We start from the raw sequence: 19,413 nt of genomic DNA, 5'->3' as shown, positions 1-19,413 counted from the left end.
ACCTTCTTTTCAGTTAGCACATGTAGGTATATTTTAAGTTTTGCCATTTTTGTAGCATTTACCAAAATGCTTACATTACATTTGTAGACATCAGTACTTTGCTATGACAGTTGTCAGTTTAAAATTGGTATCCTGTTTTGCATAATGACCAAAAGGCTTTGACAGCTCTCAGTAAAAGATCAGTAAGTGTAAACTTAGTTCTGGAGAGAAGTGCTATTTTCTTCTTTAATGCTAAAAATAATAAATAAATACATTTAGGCTAAATTTTAGCATACAGAAGATGAACCATTATCTGCTATGTTGTTTGTCTGGTTTATTAAATGAACAAACAACATGATAGACAAGCATAATCCAGTCCATCTCTACTTTAAAAGTTGAGAAAGTGTACGGTATCTGTTCTAAAAAGTGAAATTTAATGAACTGGAAGGAAGCTGAAATGTAAAAGAAATACAGAGATTTGAATTCCCGGTGTTTTTTGTTTGTTTTCACAAACTGATTAAAATAGTTCTTTGGAGTATCAAAGAAATGCCTCTAACGCTATGTTTTTGCGATCTCAAAATAGTTAAGCTCTACTAAACTGAAAGAAGTTTGTACAACAGTTTTAATATATCAGCTGTCTGGATGGGAAATATAAGCTGATTTCAATATTCAGTCAAAACTACTGGATTAAGATTATGTATTAAGATTATGTATTAAGGGAGGAGATCCAACAATTTGATCTATGTAGCTACAGGCAGGGGTCTCTTGTTAGAGTATCTAACTCAGATTTATGAAGCCTAATTATTTAGCTTGCTATTTTTGTTTCCAAGTTCTACGCAGCATTTAACAGGTTTTTACAAATTTCAGTATTTATTTTTGTGGTTTAAAATTTCTCAGAGTCAAAAAAAAAAAAAAAAAAGACTTTCAGTAGTTTATTTAAACATGAGTTGTCTTCTGAACAGGTGCCTAATATTGTCTCCTGTTCCAACAGTTCAACCTTTTTTTTTTTTTTAATAAGGAGGTATATTATAAAAAGGCACGTGTAATATAAAAGAGCTAAAAGTTGAAAACAAGTATAGTACAGAGGCTGATTTGTATAATATAATGGCTGATATTACATATATGAGTTTTCTGTTTTAGTTTTATGGAGCGCATATTTATTTGAAAAAATAGATCTTCACAGCAATAGCCAGTAGTAGCAGTAAACATCTATGTCATTCCACACTCCAGCCTCACTGGAAGATTACTTCCTTGCCTTCCCCCCCAAAAAAAATGAATCCAGAGTCAAGCTAGGATTAGAAATCCCAGTACATTTGACTCTTTACATATATGCATCTTCTCTGGCCCTACTTTTCTTGTGCCTACTTAAAACTGTAGCAGATTTTAAAAGTAGAATATGTTAAGGGTAAAACATTTTTCTCACTTGTCAACCATTTAAAAAGAGTTTTTACAGAAGATGCTACCATGTTTTCATAAACTGAGGAATAGGCTGTGTACACTAGATTATATACTAACTTGTTTATCCATAAATATTTGCAAATGTTTATTTTTTTCCACTCAGCCTACTTTATACCCAGTTTCTACTATTGTAGAGCTCACTCATCAACTAATTATATAGCAAACTTGATAAGGTGTTTTTGGTCTTTTAGCTTTGTTATGGTTGACTACTCTGAACTGATAAAAAAAAAAGTATTACTGCCCACCCCTGTTTTCAGTAATCACATATTATGAAATAGCAGTTTAGGAAATTCCCATCCTTTGTTTTCTTTCCATAATTTACTCTTTGGAAAAGTATAGGTGGTTCTTTTGTTCTATGGTAAGAGATGATGGATTCTGTAAGCATATTCCTGGTTTACATTTGCTAATGATTCTTCTGTTCAAATTTGATTCTCAGCTATCTTTTTGTGCTTGTTTATGTTTCATATCATTACAAATAGCTAAATTCTTTTAAGTCATCGTGGTCAACTAACTGGAGTTTGGATTAAAATGAAGTAAGTGCAGGCAAATATGACACTAGATGTTCTTCATTTTATGAAGTTTCACGCTACAGTAGTAAGTAGGCACATTGTAGAAATTACCTTAACAACATAAAGATGTCAATCATAAATGAACTGGTGTCAGTCATAGTAAATTTCACCTTATCTGATGATGTCAGCTACCTGTTATAAAAGAAATAATGGACCTGTTAAACATGTAAAGTGTTCAGATACCACACTACAAAGCTGGTACAAAACACCTGTGATAACTTCTGGCAGTTTCTGAAAGACAATTTAATGTCTCATAGCTCTGGTATCTCAAAGAATGATGTGGTATATTCACTCAGTTATTTTAGGCATTCACAGTTGAGATGCAACAGGTACAAAGCTTGTCTGAAGTTCTTATTGAATCATAACTTGAAGTAGTGACCAAGTGAATCACTGTTCCTCACTTTTTGTCTCTATCAGGAGAAAGTGCTTTGTCATACCCACACACACATTTTTTTGTTTGTTCCTGTAGTGAATGGGAAGGTACATGTACTGCATGACCAATTCTTTTATTACTTATTTTTTGTAAGCACCTTTAATTTACACTTTGGAATACAAAATAGAGCAGAGAAGGGATAATACAACACCTAATCTTCTATTTCTGTTCCCACTCAACATATAGAGGGTAGAAGCAATCCTTTAGATTCCAAAGCTGCATAATTTTATATCTCAAAAAAAAATCACTGATAAAATAGGAAGCTCAGAAGCATTAAACATGAGCATTTTTTCCACCATAAAGCCCACAACAGCTAGTCTCATGAACAGTACCTTATGAGAAATGTCTAGTAAAGCAGCCTAACAAAACTACCTGTCCTTAACATTCAGAACAGAAACACAGAAGATGACAACAAAATCTGAAGTTCCAACACTTTGTTGCAAGTGCCCATACTTAAAATTGGATAAAGGATTACCATCTGATCAACGGGTTTCATATTTTACAACTACATGAAGGAAGTCACAAGACAGCATTACCTAGTGTAAAATAAAGTTAACAAAACAAGACAGGCTGAAATGAACAATAGTTCTGTCATTTCACAGGCTCTGAGCACAAGACTGTGGTTTTATAGTGTGCTGCCTTCATTAACAACATTGGCTTAAGATACTACAGTCCTGCTCTCCGCTCTGCCGATTTGTTCTTTCTGCTTTTTCAGATCAGGTGAATGATTGGCACGTGGCTGCTGCCACCTCAGGGGTCTGGGATCTGTGAGCTGGGACACTGACACCAAATGGGACGCACCTGGCCAGGTGTGGCAGGAACATTCTGGGCAGCAAGTTGGCTGGGCTTATTAGCAGAGCTTTAAACTAGATTCAGTGGGGGAAAGGAGATGTAGTTCTGAGTGACAGGGAAGAACCAGGGAACACCAACACTTTAGGAAGCAGCAGGGAAATACTTGAGAATGGTCCTAAAGGAAATAGGGAGGGCTCCTCTAAAAAGGTGATGTGGCTGAGAGCCCAGCTGAAGTGCCTCTACACCAATGCATGCAGCTTGGGAAACAAGCAAGAGGAGTTGAAAGCCACGGTGCAGTTAGAAAACTATGAGCTAATTGCTACCACAGAAACATGGTGGGACAAATCACACAACTGGAATACTGCAGTCAAGGGCTACGAACTTTTCAGAAGAGACAGGCAGGGAAGGAGGGGTGGTGACGCTGTCCTCTACGTTGAAGAATTAATAGATTGTGAAGAGCTGCCTCTGAGAAAATGCTACAAACAGGTTGAGAGCCAATAGGTAAACACCAAGGACCAAACCAATACAGGACGCTTTGTGGTTGGGGTGTACTACTGGCCACCCGATCAAGGGGAGCCTGTTGGCATGCCCTTGCTTCAGCTGCAAGAAGCACTGCACTCATGCTCTCATCCTGACGGGGGATTTCAGCCACGCGGATGTCTGCTGGAAAAGCTACGCAGCAGGCTGTGAGCAATCCCGGAGACTCCTGGAATGAGTTGAAGATAACTTCCTGGTGCAGGTATTAGACAAACCAACCAGAGGAGAAGCGTTACTGGACCTGGTGCTCACCAGTGCAGATGAACTCATTACAAAGGCTAAGACTGGAGGCAGTCTGGGCAGCAGCGACCATGCCCTGGCGGAGTTGCTGATCTCAAGAAATATCAGCCTGGCAGAGAGCAAAGTCAGGACCCTGAACTTCCAAAGAGCAAACTTCCAGCTATTTAAAGACCTAGCAGATGAGGTTCCCTGGGAAACAGTCCTTAGGGACAAAGGAACTGATCAGAGCTGGCAAATCTTTAAGGACGCTTTTCTTACAGCGTAAGAACTCCCCACCTCCACGTGTAAGAAATCAAGCACGGAAAGCAGGAAGCCGGTCAAACAGATGTAAGAAGGAAGTGCACAGGCAGCGGAAGCAGGGACATGTGGCCTGGAAAGAACACAGGGATGCTGTCCAGATGCATAGGGAATGGATCAAGAAAGCCAAAGAATACGTGACACTGAACTTGGCAAGGACTGCAAAGAGTAACGAGAAAGGATTCTAGAGGTACACAGGTCTGAAAAGAAAGGCCAAGGAGAGCGTACCCCCTCTGACAAACGAGAAGGGAAAACTGTTAACAACAGTTACCTCTAGGCAGGGGCTGGATGAGCAAAGTCCCTCCTACTGTAAGCAAAGAGTAGGTTTGATGAAACTGAACAAGTCTTTGGGTCCTGACGGCATCCATCCCAGGGTCCTGAGGGAGCTGCCCGATGTAGCTGCCAGGCCTCTCTCCATCATATTTGAGAAGTCCTGGTGGTCAGGAAAGGTCCCCCGGTGACTGGAAAAATGGAAACATCACTCCTATGTTTGAAAAGGGTAAAAAGGAAGAACCAGGAACTGCAGACCGGCGAGCCTCATCTCTGTGCCTGGGGAGATCACAGAACAGATCCTCCTGGAAGCAATGTCAAGGCACACACAGGACAAGGAGGTGATGTGAGACAGCCTGGTGCCATGCTATGATGGAGTGACTGCATCAATTGACAAGGGAAGAACAACAAATGTCACCTATGTAGACTTCTGTAAGGGCTTTGGCATGGTCCCACATGACATCTCCAGACTGGAAAGAGATGGATTTGAAGGGTGGGCCGTTCAGCGGATAAGGAATTGGCCTGATGGCTACAGCCATCGAGTTGTAGTCAAAAGCTCTATGTCCAGGTAGAGGCTGGTGACAAGTGGTGTTCCTCAGGGGCCTGTCTTGGGACCAGTCCTGTTTCAGTACCTTGATCAGTGACACAGACAGTGGGATGGAGGGCACTCTCAGCAAGTTCTCAGGTGACACAGCAAGTTCTCAAGCTGAATGGTGCAGTTGATACAACAGAAGGAGGGGATGCCATCCAAAGGGACCTGCTTGAAAAGTGGGCCCATGTGAACCTAATGAGGTTCAACAAGTCCAAGTGCAAGGTCGGGGCAGTACCAGACATGAGGACAGACTGGGAGAAGAACCCACTGAGAGCAGCCCGGCAGAGAAGGACTTGGGGGTTCTGGTGGGTGAAAAGCTCGACATGAGGCAGCAGTCTGCGCTTGCAGCCCTGAAGGCCAACTGCATCCTGGGCTGCATCAACAGAGGGGTGGCCAGCAGGGGAGGGAGGTGGTTGTGCCCCTCTGCTCTGCCCTTGTGAGGCCCCACTTGGAGTACTGCATCCATGTGTGGGGCCCCCAGCACACGAAGGATGTGGAGTTGTTACAGTGGGTCCAGAGGAGGGCCATGAGGATGACTAGAGGGTTGGAGCACCTCTCCTGTGAAGAAAGGCTGAGAGAGCTAGGGATGTTCAGCCTGGAGAAGAGAAGACTCTGGGGAGACCTTATTGCAGGCTTTCAGTACTTAAAGGGGGCTTATAAAAAGGCTGGAAAGCTTCTTAAATGGACAGATGGTGATAGGACAAGAAGGAATGGTTTTAAACTAAAAGATGGGAGATTTAGATTAGATATTAGGAGGAAATTCTTCACTAAGCGGGTGGTGAGGCACTGGCACAGGCTGCCCAGAGAGGTTGTGGCTGCCCCATCCCTGGAGGTGCTCAAGGCCAGGCTGGATGGGGCTTTGGTCAACCTGGTCTGATGGGAGGTGTCCCTGCCCATGGCAGGGGGTTGAAACTGGATGGGCTTTAAGGTCCCTTCCAACCCAAGCCACTCTGTTTCTATGATTCTCTGTAGCAACACTGCCCCTTCATTCATATCAGGACACCTGCTTATGAAGCTGCACTGAACACCAAGTTGGGAATCTGATCAGATACTTCAACAACTCAAGAAAAAAAAAACAATTATATAAATCAGAAGGAAAAAACAGTAAGAAGACCTGTGCTAGAAGTTGTTCTTCACGCTACAGCTTAATGCCAATGCCCTCTTCCCTCACGTGATCCAGTCTGTGAAAGCCACAAAATTCTGGAATGATAAACTTGTGCAAAAAGGATTTGAAAGTGACCAAACTACATGCAATTTACTACATACTCAGGACAACAAAACTGTCATATGCTATATATTTGAAAACCTTGACCTATGAGACTAGTGTCTGAGCTAGTCTATACATGAAGCATTAATTATTTTCTTACAGGCTGGTTACAACTGTGTATGGGTGGGATTTTATAGTTTCTATTACATACAGAACAGGCAACCTTTTTCCACCTGAGTGGAAGGCATTAGATACCATTTTAGCAAAGTAATCCTGCTTGGAGAACGTGTAGGACCAGTCATACATATGCAAAAGTGAAGTCCAGCATCCTCAGGGTAACTGTCTAAACATAATCCTGGAATAATCAATTTACTGCAGGCAGAATTGAAAACCCAAGCTGAACCTGAAAGGTTGTGCCACTGAGCTACATCCAAAAGAGGAGGTAAAGCCAGCAGCAATCAATTCTTTTTCTGAAAAGAAAAAGCTTACAGAGGAGCAGCAAAAGCTATTACCACACTTCTACTTGTACAACTGGAGCTAGGATCTTCAAGACATTGCAGGCACTCTGCCTCCACAGGAGGAGCAAAAAGTCTGCAAGAGGCACTAATGACTTACACCTCCTTCTAAAGGAGGATTATTATTTTAAACAGTCAGCATTTGTTCTAAGGCAGACAGAATGGTAAAATAGTCTCTATCTGCCTAAGACATCTGAAAGCACAAGCAGTTTGCAGGGTATGGGGTTTTGTTCGTTTTTATTTGTTTTGATTTAGGGTGGTTGTGTTTTTTTTTTTTCCCTTCCCCTGGCACTGTCCAAAAGGAATTAGCTTCCTTTATATGGCTTGTTATTTAGGAGACTTAAGGTTTTGTATGTGTGCGGAAAGCGAGTTATGATGGTAGCAGTGATTGTCAGATACAGCAGTGCTAAAGAAACAAAAATTACTTGTGCTGAGAGTCTTCTATATTGAAAGAGATATCTTTCCCTTTTTAAGTTCTTTTGAAGTTTTAGAGTTCAAGATAACTATTCTGAATCCACTTAGTGTTATAAGAAATTATTTGGAGTTTCTCCTTTATTCTTCAATTCTGTAATATATACTCCCTCCAAAATACAAAGCTAGACACACCTTGAATTCACACTCTAGTCATCTTTTCCAGCAAATATTCCACAAAATAACATCTAAGAATGTAAAATGTAACTCTTTAGTGAAGTTAAAAATAAATAAATTAAAAAAAGGAGGGGAACAAAAAATCCTGAAATGTCTGACTTTATGCTCTATTCTATAGTTTGGAATATATCTATTCATGAGATGATCACTAGAAAAGAAAATGAATTTGTGGTTTTCTAGAATACCAATGCAGTAGTTGATTAATATTATTATGAACTGGACAACTTACATGAAATATACAATTCCCATTGTGAATTACCTGATGCTCTACTTTTTTTTCACCTAAGTTTCTCTCTTTACTGAAACTGTGGTGTAAGCTGAAACTTTTAAAGACTCTTCTATAGTTATCCACAATTCTCATCTAAGTTGAGCGAGTACTTTCCCCTTCCTTGAGTACTTCTAAGTTCAATGCTGAATATAAAACTTAGTAACCAGACCAGCAGATTAACACATCAGATGTTGACACTGGTCCTTTTTTTTTTTCCTTAGCACTCAGCATAAGCACTTAATTTCAATAGTATAATTGAAATTATAATATTAATGGAAATATGTTTATAAACTACATTAAAATAATGCTCCTACTTTAGAAGGAGGTGTAAGTCTTTAGTGCCTCTTGCAGACTTTTTGTTCCTCCAGAACACCTGCAATTTATTTTTAAATTTATTTTTCATTTCAATTCTTCCTATTCCACTAGCAAATGACTGTAAAGCAATTAATTTTAAAAAGTAACAAAGTTCCAAAATGAAATAGTTTATTATGAATGTAAAAAACTGCTCTAGTAACCACCACAATCTCTTGTATTTGGCTGCCCTTATGACATTCACTGAAGCTTACAGAAGGAACTGCATTAGTGGGATCCTAGGCTGAGCTTGTAGAAAACAGCACTTTGATGCTCCTTCCCCCCCCCCCCCCCCCCCCCCCCCCAAGTCTTTTAAAGAAAAATGAAATTTTAGGACTTTTTGAGAAGCTCCTAATTAAAAGGCACTACCTATGTAGTCCTTAAACTTTGTTAGTCTTTTGGGCATTTACAATACATTGTTACCACATCATAGGGTTTCTGCAGATGCACCCAAACAAAGAGAAGCTTGTGTGTTACCCCTCCAGTTAAGCAGATACCAATTGGGTGCTGTCATCAGGCAAGAGGAGTTTATGTTTCAGTAGAAGTTTCAGAACTTAAGAACAATAAAAAAGCAACTTTATCCAAAACATTTTCGATTCTGAAATGCAAATCAACAATAATATTAGAAGTCACTATTCATTCTTTTGTCATGCTAATTATTCTGATAATTAAATACCAGTTAAAAAAAGCCACGGTAACTGAGGTTTGAACTTGGCACACATGCTACCCACCCCTTTCGTAAGTATGAACTTCTGAGAACACTGGTTTATAACACACACTTACTGAGTCAAGTGAAGTTCATCACATGATTGTGCATTTCCAGTAGAAAGGCAAGAATCTTATCCTTTTCTTGCTGGAAATGCAGAGGATTGGGCTCGCCAAAAATAATAATAAAAAAATATTAAGATCACCAAATTAAAAAAAAAGAAAAAGAAACACACCAAAGCCACCTAACACAACTGCTAATTCATTAATCAAAGAGCTAAGTATAGATTACTTTGATATTCCACATAGAATAAGCTGAAGGGCTAAAAAGGTAGAGCAAATATAGAAATGATGGTTATACTTAGGTTTAATGGTAGGCACAGCGATGAACTCTACCTTTAATCTGTCAACTGACCATTAAGTTAGGAACAAAAAGCCCCCACGCCACTACACAAACCTTAGGCGGCCACAATGTCCACACACTGAGCTGGGATAAAGGGATAAAAGAGTGTACTGGGGCCAAGCCATGTTCATTGCATAACTGGAGAAAGTTTACTGCCGTAATTGTTAATTGCATGGCCCTGTGCATGTATTTGCAACTTTATTGCAAATTCAATCCCCAATTTTCAATGATTCTACCTTTTTAAATTTTGTTCTTAAAGCATTTACTTTAATACCTTACTCTCCTAGGATAGAAACACTATCTTCCAAGTTGCTTCAAGTGCTTCAGACGTTCTGGACAGAATGATCCAGTCCTTGCAGACCTTCAGAATTATATCGCTGATGTTAAATAAGGCAGAGTTATAGCCGATACCTACTCTATCATGTCACATGCTTTAAATTGTGATTCCTGGTTCAGAATGAAAGTTGTGTATCTGCTTGCCTCAGGCAATTCAGGAGAGCACTGATTTATACCTAGATAGGAATTAGCTAGATTTCACATTTTTGAGGGGCAGGAAAGTATACTTGCCTCTTGGAACGAAGAGGTGTTGCCCAATATACACGTTTAGAGGGGAGGAGCAGCGGGGTGGAAGTTAGTGGCAAATCCAAGCTTTTTTGTTTGGTTAGTTTTGTTTGGTTTTAAATGTCAGTGGCCCTACCTACCCACCTACAGTATGACGAAACTCAAATTCCAGATCAAAGTAATAGGATTGCACTGTTCCTTTCAAGCAACAGATGCTTGTGAAATTCTGGGTTGTTACACTTAAATTCTAGTGGCTAGTGGAGTTTGTAGGAGAGTTACTGAAAATATATTAGGAATATAGTAAAGTCACGTAGATGTAACCAAGCATCTAATATAGGCTATACCATTTTTACTTAGAACCAATAAATTTCTCCAAAGAAGAAAAAAAAGACAGATCTCTCATCTTCTGGATTCTGAAAGTCTGAAACTGCAAGACTAACATTTAGAAAATCTGTAAACTGAGGGATGTTTCACGTATAGACATGGGATCCTGAAGTACAAGTTTTTTTAGTTATTTTTAATGGTTAGTTACCTTGATTAGCTTTTGTCTCCTCAGTCTTCAATTTGAAGATTTTTATGGTACTTCTGGATTTTTATTAGCTTATGAAAACACTGATTATTCCAACCTCAGATATGGAATCCTTTACATTACACACTGTATTTTGATTTATATTTCTAAATTAAGCATAAGAGAGAACACTACAGAGATATTGTTTGTCTTTGGGATACAAACTAATCATGATCATATTTATATGCAAGCATTTGTATACATGCTTCAGAAGGCTCAAATTAATACCACTCTATTAGTGGAGCACATAATGAACTGAGTTTGAATATACATATCCAGCAGAAGAGGCTAGATCTGAATACAAAACCAAATGACAAGACTGTTCGGTGATATTATATATGCATATGTGTGTACCTGAGTGTGCGTGTGTGTACAAATGATTCCATCAGAGGCATGAAAATGGAAAACTGATAGGGTTAACCTGAAGATACATTGTTAGAGGTCTTTCAACATTTAGAGAATGCAAAACACTTGTGGGAGTTTGGCAGTTGTTGACAGGGAAAGTGTTTCAGTTGAGAAGGATAAATCAAGTTGCCCTGAGAAGAGAGAAGAAAGTAGATTATTTTCTCTATGCCTTTAACATATGTGGGCTCAGAAAACCGAAGCTGACTTGATACAGGCTAAGGGGTTGGTCACCCTGTGTAGATTACATTCTGTGTAGCCACAGAATGGCTTGGGTTGGAAGAGATCTCAAAGACCATCTGGTTCCATCCCCCCGCCATGGGCAGGGACACCTCCCACCACACCAGGTTGCCCAAAGCCCCATCCAGCCTGGCCTTGAACACCTCCAGGGATGGGGCAGCCACAGCTTCTCTGGGCAACCTATGCCAGCGCCTCACCATCCTCTGAGTGAAGAATTTCCTCCTAATATCCAGACTAAGTCTACCTCCTTTTAGATACTGAAGTAGTCTTCAAAAGAGATGAGGACACCATATATATTTCAGGTGTTCTCCTCAAGTCCAGTGTAAGGGCATCCTGAGAAACACAAGCAAGTGGAAAGCAGTCTTCACAAATTATTTAGAGTACTAGTTAAGGCTCTCTCCCTCGCTCCAATACAGATAGATACTTGATTCTCTTAAATAGTGTGTTTGTTTTATTGTTGTCTGGCACTCTCACCTTCCAAGAGACAGACCACTGCCATTAACACAGGGGCCTGTGCACAAGCCAGCTACAGGTCACAGGTGCCAAGTTTGCAGAACTTCATCTAATTTGTAAGCAACTCAAGAAGGCCGTTAGCACAGAAGTACATAACCTAATTAAAATAATGTAAAAGTAAAATTAAAAAAAAAAAAACAAAGAACATAGAAGACAGGTTGGAAGACAGTTTCTCACATTAAAGTAGCTCATCTGAAAGTATCCTTGCCTAGAATTTCTAACCTGCTACGACAGCAGATTTTTAGCTGGGAAATTGATTCAGAGATGACAAAACAAATTAGAACATGTTTTTGTGGAATTCTCATTCTTTGAGTGCTTGTAAATGGATATGGGCCAGAATATGTGCACGTGGAGTCAAATATAAACTGTTTTCCCCTCTATCAAAAAAAAAAAAAAGCTGATTGCATATTCACAATTCAAAGAAAGTGCTGCAATCAGTTTGAATGTCATCAAGGTATTCTGCCTCGTATGGACACCTTTAAGACCATCAGAAATAACACAATTGCTCTGTATTATAACATTTTGAAATTAAATTTTAATTTTTCTTCAAGAAAAAACTCCCTGAACCAATACATCAGGCTATAATATGCTCCGTCTAGGCCTGGCATTAAAGAAGATGAAAAGCTGCCAGGTGAAAGGACTCTGAGGAAATTATTCTTTTAGTCATCACATTGTATCAGCAGCACCAAGATTCCTAGTAAACAAATATAAGACCTAAGGGATGCCTAGAGTGCTGAAAGGCCCAGAGTTGAGTCACCTATTTTTCATCCTGTTTGAATAAACATGAAAAACTCCTCCTTATTTCTGTTAGCGAACATTCAAGCTGCACATACCTCTAAGGCCAAGGAGATCTTGCTTATGTTTAGCAAGTTTGTTAAAGCTCTGAATAGGAGAGAGGATTAAGAACTAACTTTTCATTACCTAAATCACACACATGTCAGGGGAAAACAAATAGTAGGGTGTGGAATTTATCTGATTAAGTACGGATATTCACATCTGAGCTAGTCATACTAGGCAGGTGGAGATCTGGTCAGGATAATTAGTGAAGTTTAAACTGTTCTTCACCTCCAAATAGACGCAAAATATTTGGGTTATTATTTGTAAGATATGGAATCTTCAACCTGTTTCTTTTCAGCAATTACATTACAGATTTAACAATACCCATCTAAAGTCAGTTAAAGCAAGTTCTACATTAAGCGTTTATGATACAGTGATTCCAATTTACTCAGAAGCATAACTTACTGTTAATCCACTGAAGCATAAGTTAACACCATCTTACGGGCCTGTTACTTTGACATCTAGCCATATGTTTGTTCCCAGAGAACAAACAAAATGGAACCTGACACAAAGAGGACTGCTCTGGGAGGAAAAAGTCCTTGGTTCTGTTCACTATTCCTGGGTTCTCCTACATTTTGTTTTCTGTTGTACAGTATTGTATGCCTCTGAGCAACCATGCATTTACCATCTGGGATCTCTATAACAGTATCTCAATTTCCTGCACAACCAGCGAGGATTAGTACTCACAAAATATTTAGCAGTTCCCTTTTCTCTCTCTGTTGTTTATAGGGGAAATATTTAAGGTAGGTAAAAAGAGTCATTTTTAGCAAATGTATGTAATTTTTAATCACTTCAGTGCCCACTTTAAGGGTCAAATTTTGCACACCAATTTTAGGCTCTAGCTATTATCAATAGAAAAGCTTATGAACAAAACATCCTATTAAGGAAACATATAGTACCGATATATTATCTTGCTGCCAGGGCCAGTGGTAATATGATATACTCGAAACATGACTTAAGAATCTAAAGAAGCCCTGGGGAGCTGAAACCGCTGGTTGTAAGTGTCAAAAGCGTACAAGATTGCTTTGTTGTGAACAACAGCAAATCAGAGAAATTATTTCAAAGCACTGATTTATTTTTTTCCCCACCCACGTATATTTACTAAAACACTTACAATCCTAGATTGTCTCCCGGATTTGGACCTCTATTACCACATGAATTACCTTCTTGAGCCTTTTGATAAAAGAGGAAAAATATGAAGAATGCTAGGTGGAAGGATGCTTTAACCTTTGGACGCAGCTTCCTCTGACGCATAACACTGAAGAGCCATACTAGTTGCAGTCTGGAAGAGGCATGGAAGAACGAGAGTCTGGAGCAAGACAGACATCCTTTGTTCACAGCTGGGAAACAGGTTACCCTTGAAGAAAGTTTTTTAAAAAAGTATTCACTGCTATGATTTGATGCTGACATGTATGATGTCGAGTACTACAGATAACAAGGAAGGTGAGAAACAAGATCCTATGTCAGATGGGTTTATAAAATAGAGAAGCCTCTTTTATTCCCCTTTCCTAAACCTTGTTGAGTGTTGAATCAAAGAATCAACTAATAGTTTAAAACCTTCAAAAGGGAACAGCCAGGAGTCAAAGCCATCAAGGTACGTTACCACGTGCAGGAAAAGAGGGAACAGTGATATATGGAGTGAATACATCGGGAGGTATGGATGGCTGTGATTTGAACTGAGTCCCGGGTGATGTTCTCTTACACCACTAGCACACATCTGGGGAGCTGTCTTCACATCGTTATTGGCTAACTTTGGAAGCTGGTTAGATCTGCCTGGGGTCTGTAATATACATCTGCACCTCTACAGCCAGACAGCGTTACTTTCTGTCTCTTACTTGAGTATATAATACTAGTAATATATTGGTAGGAGGAACGTCATGAAGGCACGCAGAACCTATTGATTGATCACAGGTCCAGCTGATCGGTCAGGATGGGTTAATATCTTAAAAAGATTATTTAGTTTATGGTAGGATGCTATACTTCAATTAGTTTTAAGCCAAGAGAGCCAAATATCTTGAAAAGGTGTATGGGGTCTACACAAAGTTTCTAGGTTAAAGGTAAAGTGTATTACAAGCAAATCATATTAGTTTTGCTGTCTGAGAATTGGAGGGGTATATAGGGAAAAAAAATTAAGATCCCCTCCAAAAAAAAAAAAAACAACAACAAAACCTACAACCTCTTGTGTTTTAGATCCTGATATTCCACAGACAGGCACAGACATTTCAGAAGGAGTGGGGCTGGGAAACGTGCAGTCGAGGCAAAGCCACTCCTCAGTAATGCGTCTTCCAGACATTTCTGCAGAAGATGCAGGAAGTAAATTAGTTGTGACTTAGCTCTGAGAGAACACTAAATCTTAATCAATTCTTATTCCTCGTTGGCAACACATCTGCTGGGAACTGTTTCTTGTTCAACAATGGCTCAAAAAAGAAGCAGGAGAGAAGAGAGGAAACCACCAAGTTGCGAAACATCAGCACTTCACTCCTCTTACCTTGTAACTTCTTGGTAAGAGTGAGAATAGACGCTTTCATAAGATGTAGCAAAGTTGCAAAACCACAACCAATGATAAATAATAGCCCTGCCCGAAGAGGAGAAAATAGCAAATTTCTACGCAGAATTCATATTTTTGCTGACCAGAGCTAGAAGCTGCCTCTCAGCAGCATGATCACTAGCAATCAGTTCGCTTGTGGCCTGCACGCACACACTGCAGTCACAAGAAGTCACCACTTCCATAGTCCAGGATGGCAAGAGGAGCAGAAACATGAAATTGCCTTCAGAAGTTTATCATTTGTTCAATATTGTTATCAGTGAATGAGCAAATTGAACACTGGTCTACATAACGTAAAGAAGAAAAGCAAAGTTGTGTAAGAATTACTTAAATCTGAATGACCCAGAGATTCTCCAAGATTTACTGTTACTATAATAGATTCAAGAAGTGGCTTTACTGCTACTGGTGTAACCTCAAGTGCCAACCTTGTGATCTGGCAACCTGGTTTCAGAGATGGAAAACGTCCAAAATTCTTCGCAGAAGGCCCATAGCTTGATACAACTCTTGGATCTAGGAAAAGTACAAGGCCCTTGAAGACATAATGTTCATAACGAACCTTCATGGGCCAGCGGGGCTCCATGCTGCAACCAAGACTTGATAAAAGCAGATCTTGTCTGACAGAAAAGAGATCCTGGAAGACGACTGCCGTCTCGAACATAAATGCCTCTTACTGGAGGAAGGTTACAAGACATATTTACCTAGGACAGAATTAAATTTTACTTCATTTTTTTTGAGAGAGAAGGAGTGAGACCATTACAGAGAAGGAGACCATTACTTGAAGCTGCACATCACTTTGCATTAAACTAAATAACTTAATCAGCAAACTTTCTTTAAAAAGAGGCCAAATGCATTTTTAAAGATGAAAATGCACAAGAAAAATGTAAAGATGGTTTTCAAATAGTAAAATACTTGTCAAATTTATTCTTTAAAAGCAATAAACATATTAAGGTGTAAGATGCAAAGGTTTGTAAAATTATTAGCTTCATATTACTCCAAAATAATGGCCACAAGGATGCCTTAAAAGCGTGGTGGATTTAACGTTAAATTTATTCCTGAACCTGTTGAGTTTTTTTAATGTACGCTCTGCTCATAGGCTTGGCTGTGTCTTCCCACCCATCTTCTTCCAACATTAATCACTCCTGTTTTCTTAAACACTGAACATGGCTGTTAGCAGAGAGCCTTCTGAAAGATTTGCGCTTGGAACTGAGGTGAGGTGTAGATTGTAACAAAAGGAAAAGAAGGCAGAATGAGATATAGATGGATGGATCGACTGATCTGTGTAAACTCATGCTCCACTTAGAACAGGGAAGAAGAAACCCACCCACTCCAGGTGAATCCTCTTTCCACTCTGAAGAAACGGGTCACGTTTCTCCATTCTTTACAGTCCCCTCCCAAGCCCAGCTCCTAGGGACAGGGGACGTGGGAGCCCAGGGGAAGGAGGCCCGCTGGGGCCGAGCAGCAGCAGCAGCGGCCGGCCCCCGGCCCGAGCTGGCAGCAGGCAGACAATGGGCGAGCCGCACAATGAGCGGAGCGCAGCCTTCCATATTGCACGGCAGCCCAGCTACACACAGCTCCTCCGCGGCCACCGCAAAATCGCTCGGGGAGGGGGTGGGGCCGAGAATCTCATTATCGAAAAGAAAAAAAAAAAAAAAAAAATGATCTTTAGGTGGATGGGTATAAAAAAAAAAGGGGGGGGGGAGGAAAGAAAAAAAACAGCTCCATTCCACAGAGCGGCGGCAGGGTGAGGTCGTGCCCGCTGCGGGCCGCCGTTCCCCCTCTGGGCACCTCCGGGGCGGGGATGTAGTGGGGCTGCCAGCACCCCACCTGCCCCCAGATCCCCCCAAATTCCCCCCGGGTCCCCCCCTCTGCCGCCAGGGCCCGAAACGTGCGGGAGCGCCACAGCGCCGCCGCCGCAGCTCGGCGCAACACAAAAAGGGGCTCACCCCCCCCCCCTCCGACCCCCCCCTCCCCGTGCGAGGGAAAATGCGCCGAGAAAAATGCCCAAAATTACAAAATGTCTCCCAAATGTACCTTTCTTAGGAGGGAAAAAGGCAAAGAAATAAAACGCCCCCCCCCCGCCCCGCCAGCCATCCAAACGGGGAGCGGCGAAACGAGAGCTTTTATATAACTAATGCTCGGAGCTAATTGCCGTAACAGCGCTAATTTGTAAATAAAAAGGTCACGGTTTACTAACAGCCATAACTTCATATAAACCCTGCTATGTCAATCCCCACCTCCGCCATACCAAGGGCAGTTTCCCCCCGTAGTTTAGACCAAAGTAATCCATCAAGAGCCATCGCAAATGGCATTTTAAACTCTTTTCGCCACGGCCACCGCCGCCGAGCAGCGACATAATGTGCTGCCGTGTGGCTCAGGGCTGCATTGTATTTCTAAAGACGGGAAAACACTCGGCCGGGGCTACGTTTGTTACTCGGTAAGGAAACCACCCCCCAGATCAAAAGCCAGAAGGAAAAGCCAAGTCCATCTCAAAAAAATACCCGAGTTCTTCCACCCTTAAATCGAACTTAAATCGTTGGTAAGCTCGGCGTGCATTAAATTTTAAAGAGGAAGCAAAACTGACTTTAGCAATAGTCGCTATTAAGGAGACATCGCTGGGTAGAATACACACGAGATCAAAGCTAAGAAAAATACAAGGCTCTGTTTTGTTCGCCAGCACAAGGCGAACCGTCCACAGCACGAACACACGGGAAAAAAAACATAAAAAATAAACCCCCACGAATATTTTCGCTTAAAACCCCAAACTTACCTTCGGAGAAGGCAGCCCTTGCAGACCGCCTGGAACAATATGGACCGCATACTCGCTCTCCCACCGCCAGCCACCTCCATGCCGCAAAGGGCTCCCCGAACATCCTTAAAATATTTCGCAAATGCAAAAAAAAAAAAAAAAAAAAAAAAAAAAAAAGTCAGACTTTCTCTCCCACCCCCCCCCGGTCCCTCCCCCCGCCCCCGCCTGGCTGGAGGGCGAGGAAGGCGGCGGCTTCCCCGGGCTCTGCGGGCGATGCCGGGGGGGAGCCACCGGGGTCACAACTTTGCCACGGTCGCCCCCGGCTCCCCCCCCCCCCCCAACATCTCCACCGCCACCGCCTGGAAAAATGCGGCGTGCCATTTTCCAGCCGCCTTCCAGCCACCCAGGACCAAAGTCTAGCGCTGGATTTCGGTGACACTGCAAAACTACGGCTCGCTCCGCGCAGCCCACCCCCGCCTCGCTTCCCCCCCCCCACCTTTTTTTTTTTTTTTTTTTTTTCTTTCCCAACGCCAGCAGCCGCCTCCCGAGAACGAATAAATAGAGGCAGCTGGAGCAAATAACGCCGAGACTTCGCCCTTCTCCCTCCCTCCGTGCCGCCCCACCCCGCCGGCAGCCCCGCAGCAACTTGGTGCCCGGGAGCGCATCCCTCGGCCGGGCCCGGCGGCGGGGGCACCCCGGGGCCAGCCCCCGGCCCCGCCGCACCTCAGCCCCCCCCCCGGGCGGCTGGAAAAGCCCCAGTCATGCCCGAAGCAAAGCCTGGGAAGCGGGAGGCTTGAATTCCCAGCGAAATCCTCGCTTTCCTTACGCGCAGAACCACCTACCTTCCGCGAGAGCTAAATTAACGCTAAATTCACCGGGTACGCCCGTCACGGCGGGGATAGTTTTTCCATAAATGCCGTTTTAAAAACCCCTCCTCGGACTGACTGACAGAATTCTACCATGCTGCCCACAAACAAAATGGCTGTGGCACCGAGTTTTTTGGTTCCTCCCACCGTGCCTCCCCCTGGCCTCCAGGAAGTGGTAGAAAATCCAAAATAAAAATCGGCACGAAAAAAGTACAATGCCGCCCCAAAACTCCGGGCGGCACCGCCAGGCACCGGGGCAGGGGGAGCACCTTCCCCGGCGCCGTACTTTCTCGAGGATTTTATTATTATTATTTATTTTTTTTTTAAAGGGCATCAATCACTGGAAATTTACATCCCTGTGTAATTCGAACTTCCTGCTTTACATATTTATAAGGTCTTTCACCTATCTTGGCAGGCGTTCAGCTGAAGTGGGTTGGGAAATTCGATGCTGTGGCTCCAGTTCGGGAGCTGAGTCAGGTACTCGGCTGCTGGAAGGCGGCTGGTAAAATGCTGGCAAATTCTCACACTTCCAGGGCTCGGCGCGGGATTAAATCGCCCCCGTAGCCTGGAAGTGAGCGTGTAGCCGCAGATAGGACGCTGGAATGGGCATTCTCATCGGGATCGGGAATTTGGGGCTCTTGCACACAGATATCCATTTTGTAACGTTTACCTTTTCGCGTTTGTGGCTCACAGTAACCTCCCCGAGTTATGGTTTCTGTGGAAATAATGTTGCATTTTCCCTTGTTGCACCCCTGTATAGTGTTACGACCTTAAACTTTTCTTGATGTTCACCTTAACTAAATAAACACGGAGGTATGGCGTATTCAAATTAGAGATGATCATAAAAATGTCAATATGTGGTCCTCCATCT

At 42.0% G+C, this 19,413-nt stretch overlaps 1 protein-coding gene across 1 annotated transcript in view; it reads right to left on the bottom strand.

Moving 5' to 3' along the window:
- EPC1 (enhancer of polycomb homolog 1) overlaps positions 1-17,790 on the bottom strand; it is a 69,143-nt gene extending 51,353 nt beyond the window's left edge. The window contains exon 1 of the mRNA XM_050708808.1: positions 17,698-17,790. The gene's annotated coding sequence lies outside the window, so the exon portion shown is untranslated. The remainder of the gene's footprint in view (positions 1-17,697) is intronic.
- Positions 17,791-19,413: the final 1,623 nt, after the last annotated feature.

Source organism: Cygnus atratus, chromosome 2, assembly GCF_013377495.2.
Source record: "Cygnus atratus isolate AKBS03 ecotype Queensland, Australia chromosome 2, CAtr_DNAZoo_HiC_assembly, whole genome shotgun sequence".
NCBI lineage: Eukaryota > Metazoa > Chordata > Aves > Anseriformes > Anatidae > Cygnus > Cygnus atratus.
This window is presented reverse-complemented; position numbering and strand designations above follow the sequence as displayed.